Raw genomic sequence first — 24,267 nt, forward strand, 5'->3', positions numbered from 1 at the left:
GAAATGCTGCCAGTCAGGCAGGGTTTTGTGTACATACTGGCGGGAGTGGTACTGCTCGGTTCTACAAAGGTCAAAGTTTGTCTTCATTTTCATTGATATATCTTACACAGATAGCATGAAGCAACAGCAAGAATGCAGTTCAAATAAAGATGTTCTTGAAATATAATGAAATATATTGAATGATGTTGATAACATACTGAAATAATATATTTTTCAAAATATAAATGTTGTTCTTGCTTGTGAACAGAAGTAGAGTTTTTTAAACTAAATGAAAGCATATGATTGAGAAGCGTGGCATTCAAATAGCAGAGTGTTTACACTGTTACAAGGTTGGCCAGAGAGTAGCTTGTATGCTTACACATTACATTTGGTATTATTAATATGCTAGTATTCATGTTGCGTGTTTTGCTTTTTTCTTTTATATCTTACTTTTTTCTTCCATTCAACGTTATATTACATCACCATTTTAATTAATGAATTGAAACTGCTAATGAATGCCTGTAATGTTGCTGGTAATGGAAGGTTTTCTTCATAGGTCTATTCTGCAAATGGACTTTGCCCAGTACAGTTAATCCATTTAAAACAATATATAAATAAATGAATGAAAACATACATACAGAAAAAAATAGTGTCAAATGCTAGGTGTTTAGCAAATTTCTAATCTGTTTATCATTCTCAGTATTTAAAATAGCTTATTTTATTTTATTTTTTAATTATATTGTTGACTGGACATGTCAAAAATGAAAGATTTTATTTTCAGCACAGTCTCTGAACAAATAATAAACTATATGCACATATACAACATGCGTCTTCTCACAAATAGACACACATGCATGTATGGTTACTTTGTGAAATGCATATACTCATAAAGTGAGAAAAACAAAGCTAGCTAAGCTAATATATTTACTTATAAATAAAGAAGAAATGTGTGTGTTTGTGTGTGTGTGTGTGTGTGTGTGTGTGTGTGTGTGTGTGTGTGTGTGTGTGTGTGTGTGTGCGTGTGTGTGTATGCGCACACCGGCATGTGTATGCAGAGCTATAATGTAAATCTAAATACTGTTCATGGGTATTCATGGTTGGTACACACCTGCACAACAATTATTTGCACTGGCTACACCCAAGTGCAGCCAAGGTACATTTCAAAACATAAGCTGTGTTTAAGCACACCAGTTTGAAACTTACTGATACATCTGTAGCCAAATAAGTATTTACTGAGATGTAAATTAGCAATGTGTGCAAACTGTGTGGCTTAACTATGTAAAGGAGACTTTCTTCCTGCTTTTTGGTATGCTAGTGCTCTGTGCTCAGTTCTGATATAAAAAGTAAAACCACAACTTCACATCAACCTGCCAGGTTGGTATGATCATTTGTGTTTCAAGTCTTGGTTGGCTGTACAGTACTCCACATACCTCTCAACCTCTTAGAGCAAGAAATCTGGACAAAGCCAAAAATAATGGTGACACAAAGGCCTAAAAATAGGGACAGATTTTAAATATTACTGTTATAAACTTAGAAAGTTGCTAGAATAACAGGATTTGTGTTTGTATGCATTTTGTGAAGGAAATGAAGTCTGAAACTTAAATGTATGTCATTATTTAGTGACTTCAATCCTCATGATTTGTTGGAAAACCACAGCAATTTTATGAGAAAAAGACAGAAAATATGAGGAAAAAATCTGGACATTCCGTGAAAATCTGGACAGTTGAGAGGTATGGTACTCCATACTCTGTAGCAGATGTCCAAATCTATGAAATAGATGAGGATGCAAGTCTGCACACTAGAATGAGTTTTGGGTTGTAAGGAAGTTACAAAAAATAAATGGATATCTCTGCTGTAATGCTGTAGTCCAGCAACTGTTTCTCTTTTCTCACTGTATCAGAAATGTTCAATGGTGGCAGTAGAGGGTAAAAATGTTAAAATAAAAATAATTTCTGCCATTGACACCACTAAAACCTCAAACATGGGAGGCATCTTCATCAACTCTACCCTTGTAACTGTTCCGTAGAGTATAAATGAGGGAAGCAGAAGTCTCATAAGGCATATATTTGCAAATAATAAATATGACATTAGAAACAGAAGAAGCAGTAAAAATCATTTCTCTTGGGTAGGTATATAGTCATAAAGAATGTGTCCTGCATACTTTTTCTTTAAATGAATTCAGACTGTCACTGTCTTCACATACTTCAAGCCTGTGCAATGGTGAACATTGATACATGCTGAACAATGAAGCTTTCTTTAATTCTGCATTAAGCTGTTTGTGAGCAGGTTTGAGTAAGTTCATTAGTGCATTCCTTAAGATGAAACGCACCCTCGCATCTTAACGCAGGCTGGTTTTAATCATGACTGCCTCCCATTTTTTCATAAGATTCTGCTACTCTTTTGAAACACATGGGAAGACAATCCCCGGGATTCATGAAGCTTGCGCCAGGCGCAGGAGTAGTGTAGGTGGTATAATGCCAAATATGGCTGCCGAGCGATTCAGGTACCATCCAGTTCCACGTGCACTACTGGAGTACGGCAGATCTGTGCAGCCCTCGGCTTAGGTATGCTAATCACCCCATGCACAGTGCCACACCATGAAAATGAAGGTACATAGCGATTCATGAAGTGGTGCAGGCATAGCATAAGCCCACAGAAATGTAAACCAAAAAACACGGTTTACATTTTTCCAAACAGAACATCGGAGTTATGAAAGTGGACCAGACTCATGTATTACAAAGTTAACATATGCCAATGGCTAAATATACAGCCAATGGCATAAGAAAAGATGCACAACACCTAAAAAACAACATTTAATTGTCATGTCCACAGTAACATAAAGTACAATCGCAGGGCATGTGTGTGCAAACGGGAACACAAAGAAAATATATACAAATGTCATAAAATCGCAATGTAATACAAATCATGATTTCACCATAATACTCAATGGTATGCATGGTACACCACAACCAAGCTGCAAGGGTTGCCTTATAAGGTCTGTGACAGTGTTCGGCGCGGTAACTAGGAATTAGTAGTCAATGCCATGCAAATGAGGCAGGTAATAGTGAATCGCAAACGTCCCACCAGACTAAGGATGTACCATACAGCGCAGTGCTACAACACCGAGGAGTGGTTTAGAGGTATATATGATATCAGCAGTGGGGTGTGCCACCATAGCTGTAAGCACATTGGAGCAATGCAAATCCGACCTGGCCATTGCTAAGCCAAGCTGCAGGACAGGGGTAGGGAGGTAGGTATAGCATTGTTTAGCTGAGAGCACATATGGTGCCCGAAAGCGCATGTGTACGGGGATGAAAACGTGCCCGAAACCCGGTAAGTAGACGCACTCACAGTGCACCATAGCTCAAACAGGAAGGTCAGGGGAAGAAAATAAGGAAATGCCACAGTAGGGTAATTGGAGTACAACTGAGCAATTAACACCTATTAACTCACATCGGGCAATTGACGGCAGCTGACAAGTCTGCTTGCAGAAACCTGCAAAACAGGATAGGGGAGGTGTCGGATTGCAAAGAAAAGAGAACTGTCATAGCAGAGCAAAGCAAACCTGCAGTAGACTGGCCATAGAACACATTATGCAAGATAAGCCAGGTTTAGGAAAGTACAAATGAAAGCAGGCTGCTGGATGCATGCCAGAAAATGGGAGGTGAAACGTGAAGAAAGGTAAAGTGAAGGGCAAGAGGTAATCCACGGCAGCCAAATGTAATTCAACACTAAAGGCACCACAATAGTAGTTCCTATCATAAAACACATAAGATACCCTGTAGCTATGATCATACATACACACCTTATGACATCATCAGTGTTCACAGCACAATAGTATAAAGTGTGAAAGCAACTCACACACACCTGTGTGTTCCCAAACACTGCACCATAGGTGTAAACATACAGGGAACTTTTACAATGTACATGTTGAGAGCTGCCATAGCTGTGATTCATCACCATGTGTTAGTGACTGAAGGTGTTGTGGAGGATGATGCCGACAACCACTGCAGGCTCCGGAGGAGGAGAAAAGTGTTCAGACCAAGGGTAACCTACCAGTGGCTACATGATCTGGAGATAGTAGAGCGTTACAGGGTGGACAGGTACATCGTACACCAAATAGTTGAGCTGTGCCGGCCACGCCTGAGATCCAGAAACAACAGAGGGGAATCCATCCCAGTGGATACGAAGGTATGAGTAAGCTTGCAAATACTAGCCACAGGTACCTTTCAAAGGCCAACTGGAGATATAATGGGGATCTCACAGGCATCAGCATCCAGGGTACTACACCAGTTCCTGGATGCCATGTTACCACATGCCAATGAGCATATATACTTCCCCCGAACTCAGGAGGAGTTGGCCAGCAATATGCGTCTCTTCCACCATGTGGCACACTACCCGGCGGTACTGGGTGCGATAGACTGCACGCACATACATATCAAGTCACCACCTGGTGAGCATGGTAGGCACTACATAAACCGCAAGGAATACCACTCCATCAACTGCCAGGTCATGTGCAATGCCCAGGGCATTATCATGGATGTGTGTGCTGGCAGCCCTGGAAGCTACCATGACTCCCACATCTGGCATGCCTCACAGATGTATCAGGTATTTGTCAGGGGGGCATCCCACATGGCCACCTTGTAGGGGATGCTAGCTATGCAATGGAGCCGTGGATGATGACTCCCATCAGAAATGCACACACACCCATGCAAGAATACCATAAGGAGGCACACGCACAAACCAGAATCATCATAGAGCATGTGTTTGGGATGCTGAAATCACGGTTCCATTGCTTGGACATATCTGGTGGAGCCTTGCAGTAGTCTCCAGGCACGTGTGCCCACATCTTCATAGTATGTGCAATGCTACATAATATGATCTTGCGGAAACAGCTGCAGCAGGGACATAATGGTGAAGCCCCTCACAGCCCACCACAATTGCCAAGGCCATCACAGGCACAGAGGGATTCAGACCACGAACACCCTGTGCCAGCCCCAGTAGGCAGACGGAGGCATGCCCAATATGCCTACACCTTGGCAAAGAGGGAATGCATAGCACATACTCTGATAGTGTAGGCCCCTTTGGACTGACACACCTCTCCACCTGCACACACAGTAAAATGGATGGCACACACACACGACCACCTGTAAATTGTAATGTATAGGTGGACTACTGTGTGAATCCTACATAGGCAGCCCTCAACCATTGCACACACAACAGCTATTGGAACAAGAAATGTCAACCCCTGAACAGTACATGCACCTATCAGCATATGTTGGTACTGTATGTATAGGTTCCTAGGTACATCGGTAGATACACGCCCAATTGTCAGAGGCCATTCATCAATCGAGGCAAACAGTGCCAGCTGTTGCCACCACATCGAGTAACCAAATGACCCTCAGTGGAGCAGAGCCAATTGCGGGATCCATGTGTGTAATCACTGTTCCCCACACACTCTGCATGGATTCCCTGGTGTGTAAATGAGGGGCTCCATCCAATGTAATCATGGATGTAGTGGCAAAGCATGGGGTGTACCCATGACAGGTATCTGTCACCCCAGCATTCTCCACCTATGGTTGTGTGAAGGTGTAGCACATTATAGTGTGTGGCTCACTGTGACATACATTCCCAATGCTGGGGCACATCCATTAAACATCACTTGGACATACCATTAATAGGTCTCATCCATATGTAAACTAACTGAGTTACCCATTTGATTGCAGTATGGAGTAACAGTCATAGTACAGTCCACATACAAAACACCATAACACGTGTACAAATCCCAGATGCCCAAGTGGTAAATGCACTGACTTTCGTGCATGTTCCCGGTACCACGTCCTGCAAGGGACGTTACGTAATCCCGAAGGCACGAATAATGGATGGTGGATGCAGGTCATCAGATCAGGTTTTGCACATGTTAGCGGGAATATGCATTGCCCAGTGCTGGTAGGCGTTGTTTAAACATGACCATACGGATATGCGTGAAACAGGGCTAAGCTTCTCTGAATATCACGCACATCACGGTCAATGATGTCCAGAACAGGTGTAACTAGCATTATTCACCCCTGTACTAATAGTGCCTTCTCTGAAGGGTAAAAACACTGCCAGGAGTAGAACATGCAATCATGTACACAATCACCTAACACTAAGCTACCCAAGATGTACCAACGGCAGGTGTGTAATGTGACCGGTTCAAACACAAACGTGCGGAGTCCAGGAAACAGTATACACCGACATGTACACAATGAAAGGTGTATTCTCCCTCTCACTCTCTCTCTCAGATATATATATATATATATATATATATATATATATATGTATATATATATATATATATATATATATATATATATATATATGTATATATATATATATATATATATAAATATATATATATATATATATAGATATATATATATATATATATATATATATATATATATATATATATATATATATGTATATAAAAGAGATATATATAGATAGGTCAACGACATGTACACAACCATGGAGGTAGAAATAAATACGATACTGCCAACTATGGAATGTGTCACATACCGACACGCGTAATCACGAGGCTTAAAGACCGAAAGAACACAGTACCAGAACACTGGAACTGCATGTAATATTATCATGATATTAAGGGACATTTAGTTATCGCTGCCGGTGTTGCGGTCCATGTAGGTACTGTGTTCAACTGTGTTTGTGATTGCTGTAGTCTGTGTATGTGTGTGTTGAGGGTGCCGTGTGCATTTCCGTGTGACTGTAATGTGTGTGTGTGTGTTTGCATCGTGTGTCTGTTAGTGCTAACTCGGAGGTAGAGCAGTATGGTAGGTGTGGTCATAGTTGGCCGTAGGCATACGGTACCACCTGTCCCACTTTAAGAAAGACAGCCCCTCCCTGGGCAGTTGTGTCCTGACAAAAAATATTAAAAAGGGCAAATGTCCGAGATTGTAGGACATAATTATGTCCCATATATTATGTAACAGTTGCATTAAATAGTTATGCCTGTATCTACAAAACGTAAACATTACATGAAACATGATAAGTAGCTAAAGTGTTACAAGAATAAGTATGTATTCAGGATAAAAGTATGTTCTATCCTGTGTACTGACCGTGGGTATGTGTCGGCCTGTAAACACAGATGTGTGTCCTGCAAATGTCCCACTATGGCCATTTGAAAAGGTGGCAACCCATGCCAAAGAGGCTCAGTCACCAACACAACTGCAATGAGTGCAAATATCTGTGACAGAAATACATGAGACAGCTGTCATTTAGTAACATTCCTTTACATATCACTGTATTTCTGGAGGTATGGAAGTATCAATCTCACCTGCATACTATATAGAAACCAATTAACAATGGCTCAATGTATAAGCCCATAACAACCATAGTTCAGTCTACTAAGTGATAGGTCTTCAATTAGGGAAGGAGCCCACACTCATATATGGAATATGTAGGAACGCAGTCCCCACAAACCTGTATATGCAATGTACACCCACCTACACCTGAAACAATTGCAATACAGACCGTAATATCATCACAAACATCCACTCACTCAATTATATCTGCAGAACCGTTAACATACCTTGTGAGAGACACATTTGTAAAGGCGCCTTGTGAAATCGTAGCTGTTGTTTAATGGAACAGACGGCAATGTTACAGGATTTGTTTGCAATAGTCCCTTATCAGACGGTTGAGATGACAGGTACACTCACATGTAGAAACATATACTCTAGCCGTCACACACACAATCCACGGGGGACATGAATTCAAAATATCCGTGTCTCTACAAATATCAGTTGCAATTCCTCACAACAAAACACATACAGGTCATCTCCCCGAAGATAGGGCAAAAGGGCAACGCCCAAGTGGAGAATTAAATTATACCCCACTGTTGCCGCGTAATTGGCGAATGGAGTAGCTGCACAGCTGATGTGCATGTAATAATTTACTCAGGAACACCAATTGGTGGCAGGAAACCACATGTTACAGGTATCGAAGTATATAAGGATGACTTGCCATACATTCAAACCGTATGCTCATACCATAGAACCGTTTAAACAGTAAAGGTGTAACAGAGATATTTACGAAAATTCGGAACGCTGACAAGGTATGTAGAACACTCAGTATGTTAGTGTACGTAGAGCCTGTTTTGTATTAATTAAAAGTGTAAGCAATGCATAAAGTGGGAAAAGGTATTCTGTAGTGATGTCTTGTTGAGCATAGCAATGCTTGTAGAAATTGTGTGTCCTGCTGTGGACCACAAGGTAAACATCACATACACCACAAGGGATGTTACATGAGGGCTTTAAACGGAACAATTCCACTCCACCCACCGTCAGAGGTAGGGTATGTCGAACAAGTACGTGCCATAGCAGGGGATAGTATAGGTTGATATACCATCACAGTAGGCATGTGTATGGGCATATAACGACAATAACATGCCTATGGTGGTCCTGCTGTGCAAGTATGCTTTGCATTATGGGGTAATGTGTAAAATATGTGTAATGTACAGTATTGTAGGTAGATATGTCAGATATTCTACACAGCACAACTGTTATATCATGCAAACAAAAGGTATCGTCAATTGGCATGTACGATACACAATAACAGGATACATATGACTTGTAGTCATGGGACACTGTAACAGCATGATAGCTAATCGAAATGGAAGAGCAACTCAATTAACCATGCACAAAGGACATGTACTAGCTTCACAGGTACATAGTGAAGTACTATGCTGTCTGTCAAGTCTATGTGTAAGCCCAACTACAGTGTTTACACCAGCGGCACCTCTCTAGGGTAGGGTCCTGTCTGTGAACAGCACAGCCATGTGTTACCTGCACCTCTGTATAGTACAGCCACTGCAGTGATCCCTGGTGTATCAGTGTGACCGCCTACAGAGTCACCTATGACCAGTGTGTTGGGTATGTTATAACACCCTATTGGCTGTAGTTGATGGGCACACATGAGTCTGTGGGCTATAAGTAATTGTTGTTGTGTTTGGTAATGGGGGCTGCCTCTGGTGCCTACACAGAGTATGGAGAGGTTCTGCAAATGTCGTACTCATACTATGTGTGGCCTGTGGTGGTGGAGATCTAGTGAGACTATGTGATGAGTGGGGTGTGTTGCAAATGTTAAACGTCCCCACATGAATGTCAGGTCCAGTCTGGGTTGGTGAGAGCATTACCCCCAGCATGGCCACATATGTGCATCTCCCACAGGCTGTAGTGTCGTATGTTGGGAGGTGAGCATTGACTGTGGACATGAGACAATTGCTGTATTGCCGCATGTTTGCCATATTCATCATATAGGCAGGCAATAGCACTGGTACGTGACACTTGGACATACCTGTATATTCAACCATGTCTCACAAGATATGTGAGTTATGTGTGTACAACAGCTGTTGTACTGTAAGCAAGCTGGAAATGTAAGGACAAACAGTGTACTTGTAAGACATGAGTTGGAATGGGTGCTATAGTAATCAGTAGCTCATGAAGTGCTCACATGTTCTGAACAAGTGCTGAGCATGAATATGCAATACAGATAGGGTGTTGGATAATATCAACCCACTGCAAACCACAAGTGGAGACGACAGTCATAATTGGAGGCACTGCACTATTACCCTGCTGAGTATGGTCTGCAAGTCTATGAACCTTTATCAATGTAGATGTTAGCAGTACAGAAGTAGATGACAGTACGGATGATTTCACACTGCATAGCATACCTGTGACAGGTCATAGGACATCATCACCCATACCGTGTTCTAGCTGCACTGAGTATACTAGATGTACCTTTGTTTGTCACAGGAGTGTTCTACCAGTGGCCTGTTGATAGAAGCAACACTACAAAAGGTGTCTGAGTGATATGTGCATATCACACCAGTGGCAGCTACTATAAAACAGGGTTAATGTTGTGAACTCCCCCCTCAGTGTAGCCCATACCACACAGACAAATGAGAGGCATCTGTGTATGTAAGGATGTGAATGTCCATGACCTAAAAGGAATAGCTGTCTCAGTGTTGTGGACAACATACAGAATGGGCTTTGTGGGTGAGGTGTGTGACATATGTGGACAATATGACAGCTGATAATAGCATTGTCACCGCTAGGTGAATAATCCTGTACCCATTAACTACCATCTAGGCAGCGGTCAACATTATGGACACTGTGTAAGGGATGGTGCTGTGCAGTTCACCTCCCTGAGTTGGTGACATATCCAGGCCTATTAGGTAGTTATACAAGGCACCCATGTCATGACAGGGTGCCATCCATGAGCATGGAGATCATTGCACAGGCATACTCAGCACTCGGGTGACCAATATCGGATCACATATCACCTTTAAGGGGTATTGGCCATGCATGGATGGGTGATACCAGCCTTCACAATCTTCACCTCCACTATGCAGCATGCTGGCTACCTTGCATAAAGACGTGCTACCCTGTGATGTTGGACATGCTACACATACATATCCTGATCTGAAAGACATATGTCATGGACAGCCACCGTCCTTCTACAAGGATCGCCACATGCTGGACAGATCCCTGTGCCATAGATGTTACATACTCCTGCCATACCATGCAACCCTGTCCATCAAAGCTGTACATGTCATCTCTGTCATACATGGTGCGATGACCGCATGGTAGATGTATTATTAACTGTCTGGATCAGTAATGTGGCACTGATGCACCTCGCGGTGGCAAAATGGCTGTCAGATACAGCTAGAAAACCTTGCCCGTACATGCCATAGTTGATAACCATCCCTGCGAATGACATCCGGCTAGCCATTGTCCCATGTCTATCACATGTGCAACACAGGTGATACGTGGCAGGATGTTGAACTGCTGTACAGTGCCTTGTGGATGTATATAGCAAAACACATGCATGTAAAGGTTTCCATGTGTATGTGTGCATTGCCACTGCTCATGTCCATTAAGGCAGTGTATGTGTTGATATGTGACATATACACAGCATCAAGGTCAACAGCATTACTGTGGACACATTCAGGCATGTGCCGATAGGTAAGAACACCAGTACAGGCAAACAGACATGCCCACATCAAGACAGTATTCACATGGAGTATGAATAATGTAATGAGGTGACACACATATATGGTGATGATATCCAATGCATAACGGGTATTACATGTGTGTGACACAACATGGCCGTCATGTCAGTGTCATGACGATTTGCAAAGATAACTGTTCAGATGTACTAGATTTAATACAAATGTATGTGCATCTGTATCTCTGTACATCTCTGTGATACTGTGACCTGTCTCCATCATTATGTCTTCCAGATAATGCCTCATTCACGCCTGCCAGTGTATAGCCGCCAGGAGGATGATGCCCTCATCCCGTACCTCCATGAGAACTATGAGGTGTTGCTCAGCCATGTGCCACAGCTTGCCCAGCAGTGTGACGACCTGTGGCAGGACCTTCACAGGAGGGTTAGTGATGTGGGTGGCCATAACCGCACCTACCAGCAGGTGCACAGACACTGCACGGACCTGATATGACATGCGAAACAGTGTGCCAATGCAATCGCCAGGGAACAAGGTGGAACAGGTGGGGGCCCACCAATGCAGCCCCCACTCACACACACCGAGGAGCTACTGGCCAGCCTGGGACACCCTCAGAACAGCATCCACAAACACTAGCTGCCATCGTGGAGGTGGGTGTCTCCCAACCAATGAGCCTGGAGTTGCCTGGTAAGTCACTACTGCGCATATAACTATTATATCTCATTTAGTTGCATGTGTCACTGTACAAAATGTAATGTAACATCATATGCAAGGTATGTTTACACACATGCCGCATACTACAGTATGCTACCCTGTGTATGCACACATGGGCATACTGTATGCTATTGTACAGGCAAATGTGTTAACATGCACAGTGCACCCTGTGGCTGTCATACAGTCATGGATAATGTTCAAACTGCTGTGTCACCCCTATACAGGTACCTCTGGCGTGCCGCACAGACATCAGTCCATTGCAGGTGAGACAGTTATCAGTATCAGGCATGTTAATGCATATATCTATATGCCATGTGGCCAGTTAACACATGTACACATAATGTATGGTCCAGTCACGATATACAGGTCGCATCTGTCAACATTCACAGTGGCTGCCCATGTTCAATATATATAAACTAAATGAAACACTGACATGAAACCATAGTACCTGTCATTGCTAGATGTGTGGACAGCTGTACATACAACAGTGGAGGTGTTCAATGTAGGCATATGTACTATACATTGGAACAACACATGTGTGGTACGCAAACAGTACCACACATTGAGCTGGGATATGGGCAGCCCAAAGGAGTCACCATTGTGTAATATGCCCCTGCAATGGGTGCACACATCGGACATGTCCCAAACATGTAGTGTTCTGGCTGCAATATTGTCTTACTATCCCATAGTACATACCCCACATACCAAACATACAACCCGTTGTCTGCATAGCCCTGTGGACAGTGACATATATGACATCCATGGGTGTATGTCATATGGGACAACACAGACATGTGAGATAGATGGCCATCACAAACATTTGGCCAACACATGTTCACACATGGCCTTGGAGGATGGCCAGAGACATGTAGCCACACAGTAGTTGTGATGTGTATACACCCTGTTGCACATTGTCCACACATGGTTCAACTATAGCTTTAGTTGACTGATTATATAGTTGATGTGGAACACTGGACATCCTAAATGCCTATGCACAGCTATTGGAGGTGTCACTTAATTCGACCATATAAGATGTGTTGAACATCACAACTGTGTCATAGAATGACAGTAGTCACCTGTACAGCTTCCACAGACATTAATACCACATCAGGCCACAGATACTGTACATTTCCCTTGCTGCTGTAGGACATCACTGTCAGCCATGCACCTCATGTGTCTGGTACATTAATGTCATGTGGGACATGGTGTATTGACAAGTCTGCCATGTGTGGACATGGTTGCCAGGCAGCTAAGACTTTGTAGTAGTTGTGCAGGGGTGTCATCCGTAGGTCTTCCAGTGACCTGTCACATGACACAGCATGGTTTGATGTGTATACACCTCAGTGACGTGGGTCACAATCCACAGTTATGTAATGTGTATGCACGCAGTTATGGCTATGCAGTGTATGTGTATTACACACTGTATAGCACTATAGATGCCTCATGATGCCATGCAATGGCACAGTGTCTGTACTTCACACTGTATAGCAATGTAGACGCCTCACACTGCCCTTCAATGCTCATGCACATTTGCTAAAAGTGCATTCTGTCTATAGGGCATGCAGACAACACTGCAATGTGATACCCATTACAACTCTGTACATGTGTCAGGACACCATTGTGTCAGACATGTATGCATGTCAATGCACACATCAGCAGATTACATGTCAAGGTCACTTCAGTCATGTGTACTGTTAACCTGTGCTGGTCCACATGGTGTATCACAGGGATGCATGCTTACTACCATGATTGTGTGAACTGCATGGCTATTGATATGACACCTGCTTGCTGTTGTGTGCAACCCAGGGAGGTATGCTAACTACCACTAGTAATGTCTGAGCTGCATACCGTCTGCTGTATCACATGCATGCTGCATGCCGTCTGTCAAATCACATGCATGGTTACTGATATGACACCTGCTTGCTGTTGTGTGCAACCCAGGGAGGTAGGCTAACAACCGCTAGAAATGTTTGAGCTGCATGCCATCTGCTGTATCACATGCATGCTGCATGCCGTCTGTCAAATCACATGCAGAGTGTGTCTGTGTGTCTATTGTAATGTAGAGTCTTTCTTTGCATTCACAGGTGATGTAGGTGCGTTACCCTCCTGCAGTCCATCTGATGTTAGTGTCCCCACAGATACTAGCAGTGATGAACATATGCATGAGGTAGAGGCAGAGTTGTCAGGGGCTGAATCTGTGCCAATGGTTGCCATCCCAGCTATGCCCCCCTCTTCCCCACACACAGTTCTCATGCCAACACATACCCCATCACCGGTGACCATAGAGGAAGGACAGTCAGCGTGTGTTAGCTTGGAACAGGAACGTGTGGTGGCTACTGAAGGTGTGTCTCCACACCATGGTATCAGTGTAATGACTGCAGATGTGCCACACAGGCATGTGGCCAGTGCTGCTCGTAGGAGGACCTCTGGCAGACATGCACCTGCAGGACAGAGCGCAGCAGCTGGTGTCACCAGACGCATGTTCCAGACTGTAATGGCGGCACAGGCACATGCTGAATGGCAGAACAGTGAAGGTCAGAGGCTTCAGAGGGCTGTTATCCGTACTCTAAATGACAACATCCAGGCATTGGCAAATGCTCAACAGCAGATTGCTGATGTTCTGGACAGGCGATTGGGTGACATGGTTGGAATCCTTGACCGTGGCATGGCAATCCGCAAGCGTGAGCTGTCTGTGCTGGAACATCTGGTAGGAGTGAGATGTAGGCCACGTGGACGTAGGCCAGCTACACCCCCTAGTGCAGGTCAATGTGAATGAGCCACCTCACATGCCCGCTCCCATAGTGCCAGTAGCAGTAGCAGTGCAGCTGGTGCTGCGCTGTCCACACCAGGACACAGCAGGCCATGGGGACATGGCCCTGGATGTTCCCAGCAGGGACACCATTCCAGTGGACAAGTGTCATCGGACAGTAGCCAATCTCTACCTCCGCCTGGTAGTGCCTGTGCAACCCCTGGCAGGCACAGGTCACATGCTTGTGGCCGGACACAGTGAGCTGTACATCCTGGTCTGTACAATCTGGAGCTGTCAATAATACCCCTGTGTAGGCCTGACAAAAGGCAGAACTGTGTGCACACATACACGCACACAGCAGAAACATCTGTAGGGCACCGCAACACCCACATGCATATCGACCACACATGTCCAATCAGATCGCCGGACCTTACCCACACACATGATGTCATCCACTAGTGCAGCCTATGCCCCTGGAAAACATTATCACCCTGTGCATATAATGATGCCTGTGCCGAATCCCTGTCATCCACACCACTGGTGCAGGGACATGCTCATATGGTCTAATGCACAGGGTGAACAGAATAGTGAGATAAGTGTATATGACATTAGTTGTGCACTGTTGACACGCACCAGACATACCATGTAGTAAGGTTTATAATGCATTGTTATATGTTCACAGTATGTGTCTTGGTAACAATGGTAACAGCATGTCGGTAATTATACCCTGCTTTCCTCCTTAAGGTTCAATTGCATGTGCCATTACATTACAGTGTTTGCAGTTGGAGTGCATTGTTGTATGTTCACAGTCTGTGTCTTGGTAACAACAGTAACAGCATGCTGGTAATGATGCCCTGCTTCCCCCTTAAGGTCTACTTGCATGTGCCAATAAGTAGCAGTGTTTGCAGTTTCACATGTGTAAATGTGGAGTACTCACAGGCATGTATGGCAATACCAGCATGCTATACGTAGCCTCAACCTTACTGTTAGAAAGGCTACCATTCCACAGATGTCCACACATCTACTGATCCAGAAGCATGTGGGCTGTTTAATAGGCTACAGTGGCTAGAGACGTGACATCTATACCAGGTCACATCACAGGTATGTTGACATGGTGCGGGGGGGTTTACACAGCGGTCTGTCCGATGATAACATTAGAGGCCACTTGATAGCATCAGGCCTTACTGTGTAGCAGTAATACCCTGTCACATTACAGGATGAGAACACACACAGACATACACTAAAACGCAGAGTAACATGCCCACACTCACGGGGTCAACAACACTATAACGCACACTCAATAGTGTTAAGGTGAGGACCCCTGCCTATGTGGTAATCACCCTCATAGTACTGTGCACCCACATGACGCAACACAGAGAATGAACATGTACAGTTAGCCAGTAAGGCTGAGACCAATGGCATCAACAGGGTAGTAGACTGCATCACCATGAGGGGTTAGGGATCCAGTCTGTTCTGTATGGTAGCATAAACCCTCACTCCATGCACCGGACAGCCATACATATACACACACACACACACACACACACACACACACACACACACACACACACACACACTGTGGAGTCCACAAATGTCATTCACATACAGATAGCTGACATGTGTGTGATACACACACCACCCCTGCCTACGTCATGCTTTCCACACTACAGTATGTACAGATCTCTACAACAGTGTGCAGGGGTGTGTAACAATTGGGATGTATTCTCCATCTGTGGCATATATTGTCACACAAGCAAACACACATGGCAGTACTGTGAATGATACACCTGCTATAAGATGATACGTCTGACAGACATGCAGCAGTATTGACTGCATTATGTGTACCAACGCTACCATCAGCAATTGTACTGCTATATGCACATGGGAGGATGTAAGTGTTACAGGTGTAAAGTGACTTACAGTCAGTAACACCCTGACCACTGTGTAGGTTGTATGTCTTCACTGTCAAGTAACAGTAACATAGCATACTGCTTGCACATGTAATGGTAGGATGGCTTGTGACACACCTGTAAGCCGTCTTCGTCAAACATCCATCTGCAAAGGTGGATCACCACTTTATGTACACACATCCATCCATACCTGATGTACATCCTACCGTACTGTCAGTATTACACCATATACAGGTGTCAATGATGGGGCTGCATTGCAACTGCATGTTGTAGTTAGGCACAGATGAATTACATACATCAGCTACTGAACATGCATGGTAGCTGCATGCACACCACTACATGTATATGTGCATTGGTCCTACATGCCTGTCATGTAGCCATGTTTTTATGCATTGCAGTTGGTGGACATGTGTGATGACATACATAACACATGGACTGTTGTATGATATGATGGTTGTCATGGGTAACTAGTACAGAGGGAATGTTACCTCGGTCAACATTGCTACCTTATGTACTGTTAGCATTCAACAGCCATGGACCTACCTTCCATGTGCATGCGTGTGATTGCTGTAGCCACTTGTCTGCACAGAGGACAGAAAAAGCTATGCTATGTACATATGTGTTGTGTGTGTGTGTGTGTGTGTGTGTGTGTGTGTGTGTGTGTGGTCCATGTACATATCCACTGTGATTACATGTATGTCATATCCAAACATGTGTGTTCTTTGGTGTACAGCGACGGTCATCTGTTACAGCTGTGTAAGACCCAGGGCTCCTATTATGTGTAGAGCCGACCTGGTTATGAACAGTGGTATCATTGCATTGCATAACACATGATGGAACCCTGTCAGTACATGTGTAGTCTGCACAGTTGCTGTAGACCTATTACAGTCCACTGGTCATGAGTCACATGGTGTTGTGGTAATGTGTGGATGTGTGTTGCTGGTCCAAGGACATGGTGATGTCTGAGGGCTACATAGTAGAATGCGGCATTTACCTCTGTGATCTGCACCTGAGACATCTGTGATGGCTCTTGAGTGTGTACTGGTCAGTACATGTAAGTGGCCTTCATGTACATGGGGACAGTAACACCATACTGTGCCCTTCCGTGTTTAGAATCCGTGTACATGCAAGACAGCCCTTCGCTACTGCTAAGTGTGTGAGCATGCCCAGTACGCTGTTGTGTAGATGGACACACAGTACATTCCAAACGGACATGTGATACTAAGTGTGTGAGCATGCCCAGTGACACCTTGTGTTGGTGATGTGCCTCTGTGTATGGGCATGGCCATTGACATCCTGTATAGCGATGGTGGTCATTCAGGCAACAGATGTCAGGATGGATTCCTACATTGAACACACTGGTTGACTGTCTTGAAGGGTGTACTGTCTGTGGCACATCTCGTATCTATGTAGTGTTGTAATAGTGCTCCCTAGATAGGCAGTTGTCCCTCACACCACTGCCGTGTGTTTGTCTACGTCTACCTTGGGACAGTAATATGCTTTTAGACTGCTCACTTTCTATACATTCCCTATTGGCATCTTTGCCTTTGTGGATGATGTCATCCACCTAGAAGTATGCCTCTGGGAGTGCTGTGTTCCAGTAATCTCGGTAGTGCGTTCTGTAACTGCGTAATGCTGTAGTGTGATAAGGTAGTTAGGTGTATGTTTGACTCCCAGCCCTGCCAAGTGTGTGTGTGTGTGTGTGTGTGTGTGTGTTTCCAGCTGCCTAGGGACAGAGTGATGCTTTTAGATGGCTCACTCCCCATACATTCCCTATCGACGTCTTTGCCTTTGTGGATGATGTCATCCACCTAGAAGTATGCCTGTGGGGGTGTGGCGATGCTGGAACTCGGTAGCGCGTTCTGTTACTGCATAATGATGTAGTGTGGTAGACTAGACAGGTAGGTGCTCGATTCCAAGGCATGGCAGGTGTGTGTGTTTGGCAGTTATACTGTATGTGTTGATATCTCTGGGTGGCTAGCTGTTGGGTGTGTTTTGTTGCTGACCTATATAGTGTCCACAGCCTGCATATTCTGCCAAGACACTGGGTTGTCAACACACACATTCGCCAATAGGTCTGGTGAGTAACTATCAGCAGCTCTACTCTTACCCTTGATACGGTCTGACCCCGTGTGACGCAACAAAACACACGTGCCTTGATAGTAACAACACTACATGATGCAGGTGGCACATGTAGTTTCATTTTCATTCCTGTCTAATGCATTGCTGTCATGTGGTCCGCTGTTGTGATATAAATGCCATATCTACATATGTGTGTACATGTATATGTCTGTATGTATATATATATATATATATATATATATATATATATATATATATATATATATATATATATATATATATATGTCTATGTATATAGGTATTCAAATAATATATATGATATATGTAGATGTAGAGGTGGACATAGATGTGAACATATATGTCTGGGGACATCATCACTATTGAATGTTTGTGCCGGATGATCTGTACGTGATAACCTGGGATCTATGTATATCTGCCATGGCATGGTGGTAATGCACATCATCCGTAGTGTGCAGGGTCATGGGTTGTAATATTGTAGACACCAGTTATTTTGTTACTGGGAAGACCATGGGACATTGAATATGGTGATAGTAAGGCACCTGTTGCCAGTTGTGTATGGATCTGAGCGACACTGAGCAGTGGTTATTAATTTGGAGGTTCGGTATGGGTCATATAACTATTCATTAGAAGACTATACTATGCAGATGAGGTTGACAATAGTGTATCCCATTTATCACCAGGGTGTGATGCTGGTCCCTGGAGTGTATGTGTGTAGTCAGCCGGGTGCAGGTCTCAAATATAGTTGGCAGCATGGGAGGGGGGTCAGGCATAATGTAAGTACATTGCAGAACTGTGCCTCGGGAGTGCTCCTGCCTTAGCACACCTAAGCTAGGGGTGTGTCTATACCTGCCTGGTGACATTGGGAGGGGATGGCAGCAGTGGTGGGGTAGTCCGGGTGTACAGGCTGCACAAACAGGTGTTGATCAGCACAATCAGCAGATGACATGGCCAGCCTGCACATGAACAGTATGGTAATGCGAGCAAGCAGCATACACACAGGTTTCGTCCGCACTCTACACCACCGGTGTATACCTGCGGGGACATTTCACGACACAGTCCAACCAAATGAGACAGGCTGCAGCAGACAACATATACCAACATGTGCAGGAGGCTGGGGCAGTGAGGATGTGTATGCTGCTGAACAACCCTTACTGGGGTGACATAAGACTTTATAGACCCAGGGTGTCTTACCAGGGGCTACATGGGCTGGGGATGGTGGAGCACTATGGGGTGGACAGAGACCTCCTACAACAGCTTGTTTACCTGTGCCTGCCACACCTGACACATCAAACAGGCCGAGGGAAACATATCACAGTGGATACCATGGTATGTGTTGGCCTAGGTGTACTAGCCACAGGTACCTCACACAGCACAACTGGGGATATCATGGGTATCTCACAGGCATCTGCATCCAGAGTATTGCACCAGTTCACAGACGCCATGTCAACACATGCTAGTGAGCACGTACATGTCCTCAACACACGTGATTAGTAGACCAGCAATATGCATCTCTTCAACCACATGGATGACTACCCTGGGGTACTGGGTGCTATAGCCTGCACACACATACACATCATAGCACCACCCGGTGAGCAGGGTAGGGCCTACAGTCACTGCAGGGGCATACCCTCCAACAGCTAGGCCATATGCGATGGCCAGGGCATGAGATTGCATGTGTGTGTGCTGTCTGCCCTGGAAGCTATGATGATTCCGATATATGGCTTCTGACACAGCTGTAGCACACCAATGCCAATATGGACATCCCCTACAGTCTCCTAGTGGGGGATGCTGGGTAAACACTGGTGTCGTGGCTAATGACACCCATCAGCAATGCACACACACATGAACACTCACACCATACTGAGGCGGATGCACAGGCAGGACATATACTTGTGCATGTGTTTGGGATGCTCAGTTCACAGTTCTGGTATCCGGACACATCCGTTGGAGCCCTGCAGTATTCACAAGCTACATGCACACAAGTTGTTATGGTATTTGCTATGATACACAATCTTATCCTGCAGTAACAGTTGCAGCAGGAACAGCATGGGGCAGGGCCACACAGCCCAACACCACTGCCAAGGCCTGTACAGGCACAGTGTGATTTAGTGAAGGAACTAACTGAGCAGGGCACAGTCGGTGAAAGCCTGTGCACAGTATGACCTGCCCTTGGCAAAGAGGCAAAACAAGGCATATGCACTGACACAGTAGGTACCCATGGATTTCTCCTCTCTTACTTGCACACAGTACAATAGATGCCAAACATGACATTACCTGTGCTCTGCCATGTATAGGAGCTGCACTGTGTGCATCTGACATAGGCAGACCTCCAGCACCATCCTCAAGTCCAGAACACACCCAGGGTATGTCTATTGACCTAACAAGTGGCAGTTGTATTAGACTGTGCATTTATCCATTGCTATGGTATGTATGTGAGCAGAGAAGTGACTGTGGTGGCCAAATGTTAGGGCAGCAGATAGTACACATCCATAGTGGCACCATGACCTTTGTAGCACATACGAGGGTCACAATGGTAGCCTGTAGTACACAGGGTGTCCTAACCCACTGCAGAGTATGGGCTGACCATCATGTGTATCCATACAGCCCACACACGTTCCATGCAGCTGGACAGATGTGGACCAATACAGACAAATGATATATGATGGCCTATGGATATGCCCAATGAATGACCCCAACCCCCTAAGACACACACATACTACAGCAGGCCAGGCAGTTTGATGTAGGTTGTGTAATCTAGGACGTCCAACACCACTGTTCTTGTATTTAAAGCTGGGAACTGACGTACACTGGTATTCCTCCAACCAGCAATTTAGGTTGGTCCACACAGTGACATGGAGTACCCGGCATACCAGTACAGTAGCAGCAGATGTGTACAACTGTTGGCTGTGCCCCCCATCAAACCTACACATGTAAGAGTCATGTGCGCCACCCACGGTGTTGTGTAGGACTGTGGTTGTGGTTGGATGTCCCCCCATGCTATGCAGACATGTAGCAACTGTCAATGCCACATGACCATTAGCTACCCTGCAGACACAGCATGACACCTGTCTGTGTAGAACAGAGGGGTCAGCAACACAGTACTAACTATCTGGACATGTGACACATGCGATACAGTTGACCATACTTGGCATGCTCACACACACATGACGGTATGATGGTAATGTCGGTTGACAACTTGCATAACAGTCATACTGGGCATACTCACACACTGAAACACAGGATGGCCAGGCATGTATACACCAGTGGTCTGGACATATCTGCCAGCACATTGCAATAATGTTGGATGACTGCGCTGTATGGTGTGTGTGTGTGTGTGTGTGTGGTCTATTGTCTGTACATATGCCATGGTCTATTGTTAATTCACATGAGCTATGTGCGCAGGGTACTGCTACCAACACGTGAATAGGGCGGTTCTTTGTTTGTGGACAGACCGACGCCTTTGGATACGGACTGGGTAAGGCACATTCCAGCAGGTGGGAGCAGTTGTGCATGGGTTTGCACAGTGTTAAGTACTGCTGACCTCTGGTCACAGCACCTTATACACGTTTAGACTCCACATTTATTTGACAGTGCACTATTGGCATACTGGTAGACAAACACGCTTACAGCCGCTCGCTCACCGACATTTCCGCTTACATTTGTCACTCACGCTAGGTGTGTGTGATCCTTTGTGATGCGTATTACATTGGACTACATGACTACAGTATCGGGTATGTGTAACCATTTTGCGACGGCAGGCGTTCGACTGTACGGACTTGGCGGCCTGTCCAGTGACATAATCATATTATATGCGTGTTCCTCATAAGATCTGCTCCCATCTACCTGATACATGGGAACCGATACTCTGCAATGCTGACATGTGACTTGAGTTTGTTAACGCAGCTGTCCGCCGAGTCATGCTACCGCATACCTACTGCACGTTGTCCACCTTTCAGATTGCACAAAGGGAGACTGTAGGAGTGACACCTTTCCCACTTTGCATGGGAAAGTCCCTCATTAGGCATATCTCATGTGACAATACCAGACCTCTCCACCAATCGGGGACACATTTCTACAGAATCAGGGACAGGTCAAGAAAACATCAGGGACACTTTTAAAAAAGTAGTGCTATTAACTTGAAACATTGACAGAATCAGAGCATATGACTCAATACACATATTCCGAAGTAAAAGTAGTTTATAACCCTTACTTATTGTCATTAATCAGAAAGTGTGATTCACCACCTTTCCTTCAACAGTCACTAATTTTAGGAGGGATTAAGAGGGACAGAGTTAAACTTTCAGTCAAAGTCAGGGACGTACCTGAAATGCAGGGACAGTTGAGAGGTATGGACAATACCCTAGCCATTGCAACTGTCCTGATTAGAGGACATTCTCATGTTGTACATGTCTGTACTGGTTGCTTGTTACAGGTCTTGTATACCTGACACTTCGATATGTCATATGTAGTAGCATAAGCAACTTTACTGCTGCTAGACTACGCTTTGATTTGTGCCGATATGTATATTTCTGTACTATGCATGGCTGTAGGTATTTTCTGCCCTGATACATCTGACATTTCTACAGAGCAGGTTCCAGTTTGGCCATTCAGAATGGTGGCGGCCCTATAGACCCTATATGTAGAGCTATCACATGTGTCAAGCAACACATACCCACAGCCAGTAGTAAACGGACGACTTACACGGTTTGCATACGCTAAGGTTATTCATGTAGCATTATAATTGATAATACTGTTTCCTATTACATGTAGCTGTTTCTGATACAACAAATGAATGTCTGACACCACTACACATGCTATATAGCCTCCATTCCCGAACACACAGGCTATGTGCCATAACTGTCATTTTGCAGTACACAACTGCCCAGACGAGTGTGTCCCTCGCAGGCGTACGGGTGTTGAACCACTTCTATTATGCTATCATCTACCTAAGGTGGTCAGCAAATTATTCATTTTCCATCAGTAGCAGAACTCACATACCAATGGGTGTGAATGAACACTGTATCAGGAACAATGCATAACACCCTGTGGAACACACTTAGATGACTGGTTCTATTAACCAGACACATTTACAGTCACAGAGCATATGTATTCATTCAAGTTTTTCGAGGTACATGCTGTTTCTGACTCATACATGTTGTCATTTGTCATTACCTGTATTCCGCCACCTGTTCACCTAATATCACTAGTTCTGGAAGTGTTTAGTTGGACTTTGTTACATTCTGATACATAATTATGGACGTCCATGCTAATCGGGTACACGGCACTGATTTGGTCTCTATGTATTCCCCCGATGGTTTACAGACTATCCGGTAGATGTGCTCTTCAGGTTTGGGAGGTGTAGGCGTATGCTATGCCCACATAGGAATATTAATGACTTCCACTGGGCGGGCCTACTACATCTCTGCCAACCAGCACCTGCACACTTAAGCCCATTATTGCATACCCATGGTCCACCTACCTGGCACCCCTCTACAGCAGACATGACAAATACTTACTGCGACCACAGCTGGGGTATGAGCCCACCCCTACACATTGCCCACTCTCCCCGTCTTGGGACACATGTCGTACGTTTTGTCAACCCATGTATTATCACACTTGCACAACCTACTGTTCCATGTACACCTACATCCTGCTCGTATCAATGTCAGCTGTTTCACATGTACCCTGAATTTTTGGGGTACCGCAAGGGACACCGTTATCCATGTTTAAAGTGTAGACCTTGCAGATCTCTCCCACTAGTACTTTACTACCAGTGTTTTGGA

Source organism: Protopterus annectens, chromosome 1.part2 (genome assembly GCF_019279795.1).
Source record: "Protopterus annectens isolate FY-2018-M chromosome 1.part2, PAN1.0, whole genome shotgun sequence".
Lineage (NCBI taxonomy): Eukaryota > Metazoa > Chordata > Ceratodontiformes > Protopteridae > Protopterus > Protopterus annectens.